At 39.9% G+C, this 13,111-nt stretch overlaps 1 non-coding gene across 1 annotated transcript; it reads left to right on the top strand.

The window, feature by feature from the left end:
- The first annotated feature begins 3,689 nt into the window (after positions 1-3,689).
- Positions 3,690-3,794, top strand: LOC148915700 (small nucleolar RNA R71). The gene has a single exon (XR_016122408.1). It is a non-coding gene; the product is annotated as a small nucleolar RNA R71 (small nucleolar RNA).
- The last annotated feature ends 9,317 nt before the right edge of the window (positions 3,795-13,111 follow it).

Genomic DNA, 13,111 nt, shown 5'->3' on the forward strand with positions numbered 1-13,111 from the left:
TATGGATATTAACTTAAAAACGAAAATTTTAAACAAGAGTCAAAAAAAATAAAAATCTAAAATTTACTTTCCTACCCCCAAACTTAAATCACACATTGTCCTCAAGGTGTGGAAAATAAGCAAAAGAAACAAGAGTAGACCAAACAACTAAATCCTAGAAAATGGAAATAAAAAATAAAGAAAACACTCTAGGAAAAGAAACTAGGAAAGCAAAAGAGAATAACAAAAAAATAAAATAAAATAAAGTAAGGCAGAAAATGAGAAAAACAATAAAAGAAAATAAATAGGAAAGAAAATACCCAGAAATTTGACACCCTGGGGTTCAAGGCAGACTGAGCGGGATCTTGCAACGACGAGCTGACTAACTCGCACAAGTCCACACTTGTGTCATCATTGAGCAACAGATACAATATAACGGGGTGGTAGCTGCGGTGTCAGTTCCTTTTCACAAACCGAGCTGTCCACTCCATCTCTTCTCCTACTTCGTCATTTCTCACAAACCCAAAGTCTGTTTCTTCTTCTGGCAAAACCCAAACCAACATCTCATATGCTACCTGCCAAACAATTTTTTCCTCTCCACAATAAAACTCCACTCCCACTCCATATTGTCTTAAAACCTTAGCCTTGTGAAAAATCGATCTTGAAAATTTGCCTCTCCCTTTTTCCAATTACTTCTAACGTTCAGCATACGACAACATCTCTCAATCGCCACCTTTTTCGGTTGCTGGGAGCGAATAGGTTCAAGCCCAGATGCTTGGAAAAGGGGGATGTGGGTTTGTGTATTTGAGTTGGGTCAAAGAACCAAATATGTGCACAGGTGCCTTACCCCCAATTTTCGCAATGAAATTGACCTTATACTGTGATGCGCTTGAGCGAGAGATGGAAAATGCAATTCTTGGCACGTTTAGTAGCTGCCCATTGATCCTTCCTCGCTCTCGCAGCACCAATGCCTTCCGATATCCATCCAAAGGTAAGAGTAATTCCAGAATTTGTTTTGGGTCCTGATCTGGGAGCTGCGGTTGATGTATAGATGTGTGTGTATAATTTCGACATGTGCACAGTGTAGGAAGGTTGCAGATCCAAGAGAAGGCAACAGACACAAGCTCAAAGGGCAAACAGCACAAAGCCCCGAGGAGCCCCAATCTGCATCTCATAGGTATAATGTCGAATCCGCAAATGTTGTTGTTGGAAATTTGGTAGATTTGTTGGGTGCATGATTCCAGATAGACTTGCTGGTGCAGGATTCCACCAGGATTTTTTGCTTTTGATGTTTGCTGCTGATTGTTGTGTCGCTCTCGTGTAGACTTGCTCCGGGTGCGGATTCCACCAGGATTTTTTTGCTTTTGATGTTTGTCGCTGATTGTTGTGTCGCTCTGTAGACTTGTCTGCGGATTCCAGCCTAGGATTTTTTTGCTTTTGATGTTTGCTGTTGATTGTTGTATCCTGCATTGAATCAATGATGTGTTATGAGTAGAAAGAAAATAAAAACATCTAGTTAAAGAAAACAACAACAAATATTTTTTTAAATAATTTTTTTTAAAAAAATTAAAAGGAGTAAAGAGTATAGAAAAATTAGGTTGCCTCCCAATAAACGCTTTATTTTAAGTCTGTAGCTAGACTTTGCGAAGCCTGTGGTCAAATCACTGGTTCCTTCAGAGTCAAAGACTCGCTTGCAGATGTCAAAGGGTGTCTCCATGTAGGGTTTCACCTGTGATCAGTTGACCTTGAATGTGTTGCCTTGAGCTTCATTAGTGATTTGAACTGCTCCATGAGGAAAAACTTGAGTCACCAGGTAGGGTCCAGTCCAGCGAGATTTTAATTTCTTTGGAAATAACTTGAGCCTTGAATTGAATGTCAGAACCTTTTGTCTTGGCTGAAATTCCTTCCGTAAAATCTGACTGTCATGAAATGCCTTCGTTCTTTCCTTGTAGATGCGAGAACTATTATAAGCATCTTGACGAATTTCCTCTAGCTTATTGAACTGCAATTTTCGCTTTTTCCCAACATACGGTTTATTAGATTGACTTGTATTTGAATTGGCATAAAAATTGTCTTGAACCATACTGTCTACCACATCAATGCGCATGCATTCTTGCTGTTCAGCAGGACGTTTTGCTGCCTCAAACAAATTAAACACCACAGATTGGTCCTGAACCCTTAGAGTCAATGTTCCAGCTTCCACATCGATTAAAGTCCTAGATGTTGCCATAAACGGTCTCCCCAAAATAATAGGTGTTTGAAGGTCTTCGTCCATGTCTAGAACCACAAAATCCGCCGGTAGATAAAGATTATCAACCTTTATAATTAGATCTTCAATAACACCTCTTGGATAAGTAATTGAACGATCAGCTAGTTGAAGTATCATTGATGTAGGCTTTAAATCTCCTTGCCCCAATCGCTGGAAAACAGAAAAAGGCATCAAATTAATACTTGCACCCAAATCAATTAAAGCACTTTTAAAATTAGAATTTCCAATAGTGCAAGAAATATTAAAACTCCCTGGATCTTTTTTCTTAGGTGGCAATTTGTGTAGCAAAACTGCATGCACTGCTCAAAACGACTTTGTCCAAATCTGAAAACTTCTTTTTGCTGCTGCAAACTTCCTTAAAAATTTGGCATATGATGGAATTTTCTTGATTGCATCCAATAATGGAATGTTGATTTGAACCTTGGATAATGTCTGCATAAAGTCCTTGAGCTGCTGGTCCTTCGCTTTTGGCTTCAAACGTTCTGGATATGGAATTGGGGCCTCATAAACACGCTCAGGAACTTGTTTTGGAACAATTTCTGGATCTGCCCGCTTATGTTTTTCTGCAGTTTGGTGGGTTCGCTCTGCAAAATTTTCTATATTATCCTCTATCGCTGTTGCTCCTTTTCAATGCTATTTTCACGATTGTCATAGCTTTTTCCACAACGTAAAGTCCGAACAACGTTGCAAACTTCACGTCCATTTGGATTAGGAATTGTTTGACTAGGAAATTTGCCTTTGTCTCTGTCTGAAATCTGCAGCTAGCTGGCCAAATTGTTGCTCCAAATTTTTAATTGATGCTTCAACATTTTGAAATCTTTGATTGTTGCCCTCGATGAATGATTGAGTTGTTGCTGCCAATTTAGCTAGTTGATCATCCAGAGATGGTTTGGAGGGAACAAAAGGTGTTTGTGCATGTTGGAATGGTTTTGCATTATTTTGATTGTCACCCCATTTGAAATTAGGATGATCCTTCCATCCTGGATTGTAATGATTGGCATATGCATCATTCCTAGGCCTTTGATAGCTGTTCATCATATTGACATGTTGTTCAACAAGCTCTGGGTAGGAGTCTCTATGTGGGCAGCCCATTATGTCGTGTGTAGCCATGCTGTAGATAGTGCAAACTGTTGTTGCAGGTGGCTGTTGTGTAGAAGTTGCCATCTGTTGTAGAATAATGTCAAACTTTGCATCAATTTTCTTCTCCATTTGTGCCATTTGTGCAGACATGTTAGGAGATCCTGCTGATAACTCAAAAATTCCCCTTTTCTGTGAATGTTCTACTGCCCATTGTTGAGATTCTGTAGCCATCATATCAAATAATTCAAATGCTTCTCTTGCAGATTTATTTGACGACGATCCTCCAGCTGATGCATTCACATGACTCTTAGATGTTGGATTAAGCCCATCAAAGAAAATATTCATCTGTGTATCTGAATCAATATTAACATGTGGACACTTTATGTACATCTCTGTATATTTTCCCATGCTTCATGAAACTTTCATTAGGCTTCTGTGTGAATGTCAAAATCTCTCTCTTGTAATTCAATATCTTGGATGCTGGATAATATTTGTTCAGGAATTTTGTGTGTAACTGCTGCCAAGTAGTAATGCTATTAGCTGGTAGAGTAAATAACCAAGTTTCTGCCTTGTCTTTCAAAGTGAAAGGAAAAAGACGTAACTTGATAGCTTCAGCAGAAAAACCCCTAATCAAAATATTCTTGCAACCCACAATAAATTTTGCAATATGTATGTTTGTATCTTCATTAGGCAGCCCACGGAATGTTGGTAAAATCTCAAGCATGTGGTGCTTGATCTCGAACGAATCACCCTCTTCCTGGGTGGGATAGACTATGCAATTAGGAATATCGTGGCACGGGCTGCCAACGACTCTCTGAGTGGTCCTGCTGCAGGTAATTCTAACGCCATGTTACCCTCGTCTACAAACAAATTTTGCAGAAAAGTGTCCTGCAGTGAAAGTCCCAGTGCCCAATTAACTTTCTTTGTCTGTGCATAGTGCACTCTGGTTTTGGATCAAATCAGATAAGATGTGCAGTTCTGATCCGTCCGACCATGCAATTTGCAGACTCATTAAGCTTTGTAATGTTTAGATCAAATATAAACATGCAAGACTCATTAAGCTTTGTGAAAACCCTTTGAAAAACCATGCAACCCTTAAGAGTGTGATGTTCGCCTTAAGTGAACTTACAATTACTAATCACAAGAAGCCCTCCTCAATTTCAGGGTGATGTTCCAACAGAAATTGCATCAAATTACTTGTCTACATATCCTAATGGTGATCAGTCATTAAAATAGATAGATAGTTTTAAACACAGTGATTAATAATTCAAAGCAAACATGCAACCATTCATAAGCAAATTAATAAAACTACATATTCATGCTAAGGCTTACGGCCTCGCCCTAGCAAAGGGAATTAGTTACACATAATCATAATTGAAATCCAAGAAAATATCATTCGAATGGGTAAGAATGAAAACACCTGAAAGTAGCGAAAATCCAAAACCCTAGCAATTGCTCCAAAAGCCAAAAAGAAGTTCTAAAAGGAGATCCCTTAAATTCTGTTAAAAGGAGCTTAAATACCTCCTAAAACCTAGCTACTCAATCCCCACAAGGAAACTAAGTTAAAATAAAATAAGACTAGGAAATAAAGTCCAAATTTGATTAGGAGAATCTGCCCACAATCTGCCCAGCACGTTTTGGTCTCAAATCTCCTCCAAATCTGGCCCAAGATAGCTCATTTTAAAGATAAAAATATTCCGAACACTTCTCCAGAAGGCCTCAAACCCATCTGAGGTCATCTTGGGCTCCAAAAACGAAATATAAGCCCAAAACGTCACTATTCCAGCACTGCACATCGCTCCTTCATTTATTCACCAGGAAATCATCGCTTAGTGTAAAAGTCTGATATTTTGATACGATCAAGCTAAGTGACTCACGTACGTCCTCCAACTAGAATTACTCCAAAATTCGTCCATTTGATTATGTTTTGCTCCAGAGAGAGTCGAAAGTCCTATATTGGAAATATAATTCAAAGTATCAAAATTCTTCCAAAATATTAACCAAAATATACTAAGAACAGGGTTAAATATATAATATAAAATCGACTCATCAGAGGTAATAAAAAGGAAAAAATACCAATCCAAATTGATCTAGTTAAAGGTGCAAATAATCAACCATCAAGTTACAAATCATTCGGATAAACATTGAACTACTCCAAAAAGCCCCTTAACAGCAGTTGTGTCAAGAGACTTTGCCACATTGATACAGCCAAAAATTGAATACCATCTAAAGTGGAACACAAATTTTGAAAGTAAGGTACATATTCCACCAAGAATTCAACCATTGTCAGTCACCCAAAAATCAAGTGTTATTCAGTCAAGAGACTTCCCCATTTCGATAAACCACAAAATTTGTGAATTGCAACTTGTGCTGGACGTAAATTTTGTAAGTTAGAAGCATATTCCACCAAAACCTCAACCATTTTCAGTCAACAAATCAAGAGTTATTCAAACAGAAAGCCAAAGACATATATTCCTATTCGGCCAAAATTGGCCGTTTGCTTGTAATCACGAACCTTAAGTTTAATCCCAATGACATCTGATTTTTTGGGCCGTCGAAAGATTCATTTTTATGCCTCATGTATATCTCTAGCTGGCCGCAACTGGCCATTCTTTTCTTGAAACACACATATCCTTTCAAATTTCTCTTGCCTTATGCCAATTTATACTCCATTCCCGGCCGTCTCTCAAGTCGTGACGTTCCCCGTCTCCGTCTCTTAATTGGAATGCGTCGTGGTCGAGAACTCATTTGATGATGAACAACCCTTCCAGTTCAACGAAAACGCACCTATCTGTGGGTTTTTAGTCCTAATAGGAAGCATGGTGCGCCGTACGTGTCGCCTCGGCAAGGTCTTTGCTTGACTTTTTGTTGTAGGCCCTTGGCTCCATCTGCCTCGAGCTTGCATCGAATTATAAGCGCGAGTCTTGACTCGCTTCTAAATTTCCTAACTCGCCATGGCTCGCGCATAGTTCTTTACCTCATGCCCAGTTGCTTGGTACTTCAAGAAATCGAGCCTTTAGATTGATTGGTACATCGTTGTCCTCGCCTTAAGTCATGGCATAAGGAGCCGCGTGGCCGAGTGTTTCGATATGTGGTATGCCCAAAAGCCTTAGTGAGTAAGTCGTGCCAAGTCCTCGGGCTTTCCGGGTGGGTACGGCTCAAGATAACCTGGTGCCCCAGCCGCCTCGCTAAGCCGCCTTGGTCGTAAGGCGTCGGACATGTTCGGTCCGAGGATCCCGAGGGGCGACTCCACTGGTTGGAAGCGGCCCGACTCGTGCGCATCGCTCGCGGCTTTATCTGCTGGGCCACTTGAACAAAGGGCTTGGCCATTGCGACCGAGCCGGGCGACATTAGATAAGTGTCGTAGGTTTTACCGGGTGCGATGTGTTGCCGTTGGAATGGCCGAATCTGATCAAGGTGGGAGCCCGAGGGAAATAACGACTGTAATGGTGAAACGGTCGGATTACTCGATCTTCTGTGATGAAGCCGTCGCATTGCTTGGGCCGGATGGGTCCGACGGCACGGTGTGAACTAGGCTGTTGCTTTGGACCGCGAATGCGGGGCTGCTTTGCCCTGTGATACGCCAAAGCATGGAGTGGGCCATACGCTGTTTCGCGGGTAGGTCGGTCCGGGATTTACCTATGTTACCGGGATTGCCCCGCTATTTGTCGGCGGTGAGAATGTTGGCCGTAGCCGACGCAGGTGCGGCGAGGCACCGAGGCTACCGCTTTCACCGTAGGGCTCAAACCTCTCGTGCTCTTGGCTTCTCTGTCCGGCTTTGGGAGGCATCGCGACGACGTTACCGGCATCCTCTCTGAAAGAGCGTCCGTAGCTCGAGGAGAATCTGTCCATTGCGCCATAAAGGATGTCTCTATCCCGTAGGCTCGCTTAGCCATCGACCCTCCACTCGCTTGCTCTTCCATGGACTCGCTGCACGATCCGTCGTTATTGGAACGCTGGCCGAGATTCTCGACGGCGTGTTCGGTCTTGGTGATAGTGATTGGTGAGGTGGACTTTGGAGCCTCGGAAGTCATTTCAACTGTTTTGTTTTTTAGCTTTGCCTGTGCCCTAGTTTCCACCATGAGTTTTTGACAAGAGTCCCATGGGCGTGCAAAAGTGTTGGCTGCGCAAATCTCATAGCCTGTGCTCCGGGCCGAGGATGTGCATTAACACGTGACGCCCTTCTTTTGGATGCGGTGCGGTTGTGCGCGGCGTGCAAGACGGTCTATCGTAAGGCCGAGATGGTGATGAGGTTTGGGTAGAAGATGGTTAAATGATGTGCCTATTTTGAGTTCGACTCCTAAACAAACGATTGTGGCCGAGAGAGGAACCGATCTCACGTTGTGTTCACGGCCCGAGCTACAAGGCCGCTTAGTGGTGGTGTTGGTAGCGGGTTTTAGGCGATGCTCGACGCGTTGCTAGAGAGCGACGGTCGATAATATATGGGGTGAATGAGATGATAATAGAGATGGTGCTCCGGCGCCTTGAAAATCAAGGGTCGTATGATATATTGATGAATGAATTTTCCTTACAATCTACCACTACTCCTAGGAAAGCAAATAAAGGTATTGAAAGTGCATGACAGGAAAATATAATTTGCTCCGTGGGAGGCTTTTGGTTTGGTGTTTGAACCCTTTGAATGTAGTCTTGAACTTAGTATTTATAGGAGGAGTCCAGGAGGGACAATCGAGGCTGAAAAGATCTGCGTGGTGGAGCATGATTGGGGCAAGTGGGTAGTCAAATCGGCATTTGGGATCGTGAAGCATGGTGGTGTGACCCCCATAAATCCCAGTAAATCTCAGCCACCGTCCCGATCATGGGTTCTGCCCCTTGGCGTGGGAACGCATTTAATGCCCTGGTCTGGTGGTTGGTAATCTGACCTCAAGTTGTAAGAATACTTGTGAGAATGTTTGCGCCTAACCACTCTGATTTCCATCACCAAATCCTGACTTCAGTCACTTCCCCTCTTCCCTAGTGCATTAAATGCTTCTTGCGACTAGTGGGTTTGCTGCGATAGTAAGAGGCATTACTTCATTAAATGGGGCGTGGGACCAAAAGGCCACGTGGCGTTTTAACCACGATCTTCGGCCGTGTGTTTACGGCCTTCGGCTTCGCCTATAATACCACGGTCGCGAGGCCGAAAGGATTCTGCTTTTGCAGCTTTTCTTTTGTTTTGAAAGGCGAAATGCCTAACGAAACGGTAGGTGCTAGCACCGAGAGGAAGTCCCTTCAGTCAGTTTATGACCGTGATTTATTAGGCACAAACAGAATTTAAGAGTTCGAATTATGACATTTATTGTTCAAACAACACTCATTATTTTAGTACTGTGTAAGTTATATTTACTTTGCTTGCTTCTTGAAACACAACTAAATCCTTATTCTTGATGATCAAATAATTTGTAGGAATGACCATAGATAAAGTACCTAAACGATAAATAATTTCAATCATTAAACTACATTGTACAGTGATTAGAAAGAAATAGAATATACACATCTTTTTAACAATAATGCTACATTATTTTGTTTTTAATAAGTGAATGTGCATTCTAGATCCTACTTTGAAATTTGAGCATTATCAAATCTGATTGTAAAACCTCAAGTCTCAGGTGACAACTAAAGTCTAAAACCAAGTGATATGAACTTAGCAAAGAAAGAATATATCTGAATCTGAGATACTCTGGTCACGGACTAATTGCCTATTTAGGCATCTTCTCACATGGAATTAATTCTTTTTAAAACAAGTGGTGAAATGGATACACACCGATTCGGTTAAAAGTTGAATTCCCCATTTCTTTCTTTGTGCTGACCAATTCGGTCAAATGAACACACACACCAATTAGGTCATCCCTAATATTATAATTGTCAATTTCATGCCAAATTTACGATACCATTGATTTCAAAAAGAATAATACTAGTCTTACCACATTTTTATATCACAATTCCATACCACATGATGTGGCAGCTGATGTATACATATCACATCATGTAAAGTACTAGTTTCTGTTTTTCTAATTTTATTTATTAAAATACACTTCATTCATTTAATTGATGTGGCATATGATATGAACATGCCACGTCATATAGTATAAAAATGTGGGATAAAAATGTGGTAAGTGTAGCATTACTCTTTAAAAAAAACAGAATTAACTTTGGGTTTTGTAGTAATTTCAGCCACACTAATTTAATAATATATTCAAAGATTATACAATATATATTAGGAGACAACAAAACATTGTTGATATCTGACTCACTTGTACGGTTCTCCCATGATTTGAAATCCCAAGTGAGGTAGGAATCTGCATACAAGCAAGGGGTTGGAATCTATAGACTAAATAATTGATATATGATACCAAAGTCCGTCCCTTCGTTGGCACTAGAAACAAGCTTTCGGTTTTGTCCCTTGTCATGGCCACCACAAACCACAAGTTAAGCAACCAAAATTGAAGTTTCCCAAGCCACCTATAATCCCCACAAAATGAAAATGAACCTCTCCTTGTTTTCTATTCTCCTAGTACGTCTACATGCATGGCTACAAATCTCCTCTCTTATCCATGAATTCTCATTATTACAAGCTTTTAGTGATCTTGTTGTTTTTCTTGGACCTGCGAGCTTTTGGTTATGCCAATTGGTCAAGATGGTGTATCGGATCTATTATACCTGAGTTTAAGTCTCCATTTTTATGATATAGAGTAGTTTATATATATTTTCTTTAAAATAAAAAAGAGAAAGAACAAGAGGAACATATATTTAATTATATGAGCATCAAGCTTTGAGTGTAAAACTGGGAGTTTGAAGGCAACGCAGGCAAGTATTGCAAGCAACCCAATTTAGTTGAACCACTAGATAGATGGTTATCTGCACAAGGTTGATTACATTAATCCCGCGTATATAATTATTTGGGAGCACGCAAGAGCTTTCAGATAAATGAGTTAATGCTCATCCTTTTGGTTGTGGTTGCCCAAAAAAATTGCTTTTGAATGTGACTTATGGTTCGTGATCCAATACTTCGTTGCATTTTTAAACTAAATGACAGATTTTCATGAAAGGAACTTCCAGGCTAAAATGAGTTAAGAAAAAAGAAAATATTTTCATAGATTCTAAAATTAATTCAGATTTGAATTCAAACATGCTTTTGGATATGATAAACATATAACCAAGATTTAAAATTGTTATCTTTAGCCTATGAAAACTGGTTTTCCTTATCGCGAGTCAAATACATATAAAGGCTTATCAAATGAATATATGCTCTTCTACAAAGGCAATTTGCAGAAAGGTATATATATAAGTGGGAAAGTGTACTATGTCTTTCACCTATATATATATATACACACACAAAGCTTCTTATTTGAGGGACATCCCTTGTAGGCCCCACTCCGGATTGTATTTCACTAATCCAAATTGTCTATTTTGTAGATACTCATTCAAAGATCATCTTTACAAAAAATCACTTGAATCCGATATCATTTGACCACTCAATTGAGTTTGTTGACGCAGAAAAATGGTTTGGCATTTTCCCGCGCAACTTAGTGATTTTGGGCCTTCGGTATGCTATGGGTCTCGGTAGGGCGTTCGATCTGCAAGATAACAAATGCTCGGTAAGACCTAAGGCACCGGTTTGGTACCGGCCGAAGGCTCTCCGATGCTTAAGTAAGTACGGATTTAGTAAGATTGGACTGCAGATCAATAGGCAGTCTACCGTTAGTTCTGATTGATTACCTCCTAGTTGGGATAGTTCTCCTCTTTTATAGGTCTTGGGAGGTGTGCAAATTGTTTAGAATTTCGATGTGAGACTGTGGACTCCAATTGTGGGACTGCCACGTGCCCCTGGCGGTGGAGTTGCCCTAATCGTGCGATCGGTAGGAACGAACTGTAGCTAGGTGGCGAAGGCTTCCATAGCTATAAATTGGTCCACATGTCCGATGCTTATTGGCTGTTCATTTGGGTATAAACAAAGTTATTGAAATTTTAGTACTTTTTTGAAGCACCGTGTTCATTGATTTTGTAAGACACAATTGGATGTCGAAACGGTTTCCGATTTTTCTAATTTTTTGTAAGGATGATCTATGAATGAAGACCTAAAAAATATATGGTCTGGATTATTGGGAAAAAAATTATAGGGTACCCTAAAGGGCGTCTTTCAAATAAAATTATTTGAGGGATCCCTCAATAGAAGGGGACTATATATATATATATATATGGTATAGTATCAATATGGTATATATGGTATAGTATCAATAGAAAATTACCGCTACGCAAATATGTAAAATCACTTAAAAATACGTGTCAAATCTTGAAGATTTATTTATTTTTCAATTAACAACCTTGGAGGTGTTAATAATTAAGCTAAAATGAGAAGAAAAATCTTGACTAATGAATGCATAATTAGTATAGAATGGCCAACAAAGTCCATACGCTATTTTGGTGATTGACGTGGACGTTTGAGGCTTAGGTGCAAAACCTAGCTGGTCACGTACGCAGACGGCTGGCCCAAGGCAAGTCTCGCCGACTGCAACCCGAGAGGGAGATGACGTCGATGCGCTAATGTCACCGCGCTCCACCAACAGCTAGAAGACGTGTCATCGCTTGGGCACTACGATTGTCTGCTCTCCTCCAATCCAACGGCTGGGCTTTTTAGCTATAAAATTATGAATTTCAAAAAAAAAAAAAAAACCAAAAAAATTTGGAATTTTTTTCTATAAATACCTACCAATACTTTTCACTTTCAACACTAAATTCTCATACATTTTCTTCTACTTCTACTATTATTCACTTTTTACTCAACATTTTATTCACTTTTAAATTGTATTTTTATTTATCATTTTATCCGAAAATTTTATCCGATTGAAATATGAATTTTATAATAAATATTGACACGTACGAACCCAAAAACCTTATCCAAAAATATTATCCAAGTTAATTGTTTAGGTAAACAAATTTGTGAAAAAAACAAAAAAATGAATAGTATTTGCCTTTTGCCATGGCAACGGGTGGAAACACACATTGCTTTTTACAATGACAGCCACTATTCACATGAATAGTAGCTGCTCTAGTCCCCCCCTTGTCATGGCAAAGAGAAAATGGGTGGAGTTGCTCTAAGAGCACTTCCTTTGGGGTGGTGGTTGGGCCAATAAACGCTTCCAGAAGATAGGCTAGCCCCGGCAGAGTTGGGGCCACGAAACCAGGCCACTCTCGGCAAGATCAACCCTAGTTCAAGCCGGGTTTGCCGACGCCAAGAACAAAATTAAAAAAAAAAACTAAAAAAATACAAAAATATTCAGATTTAAAAAAAATAAATACTTAGTCATAATTTTCACTTTTCATACCAAAACTCTATACAAATTTCTCACCTCATATCTCATGTGAATAGTTGTTGCCATGGAAATTGGTGGAAACACCACAACCTTTTGCAAAGATAGCCAGTATTCACGTGAATAGTAGCTGCCCTAGCCCCCCCTTGCCATAGCAAAGGGCAAACTACTGGAAGTGCTCTAACAAAAAAACAAAGGCACATCTTGTTGTAGGGCTCAAGTGTGATTGGAGACTGATGGTAGTAATTTGGCCTATTGGGTTTGGCTTTTGTTCAAAATAAGTATAGCAATAATGTCTCAAATAGCTGTCGGCTTTGTATTGGCTTCAAATGTTATGAATTCATGAGAAAACGTGTGTCCTACATTTATCAATATTTTGATGTTTGCAATTTATAGTTTGGGTGCCACCAGAAAATGAAATGCATACATTGCGGAAAAACGAAAGTTCTATTGTCTCTCTAGGCTAATTTAAACT

Source organism: Prunus mume, linkage group LG7, assembly GCF_029339155.1.
Source record: "Prunus mume cultivar Tortuosa linkage group LG7, ASM2933915v1, whole genome shotgun sequence".
In the NCBI taxonomy this organism is placed as follows: Eukaryota; Viridiplantae; Streptophyta; class Magnoliopsida; order Rosales; family Rosaceae; genus Prunus; species Prunus mume.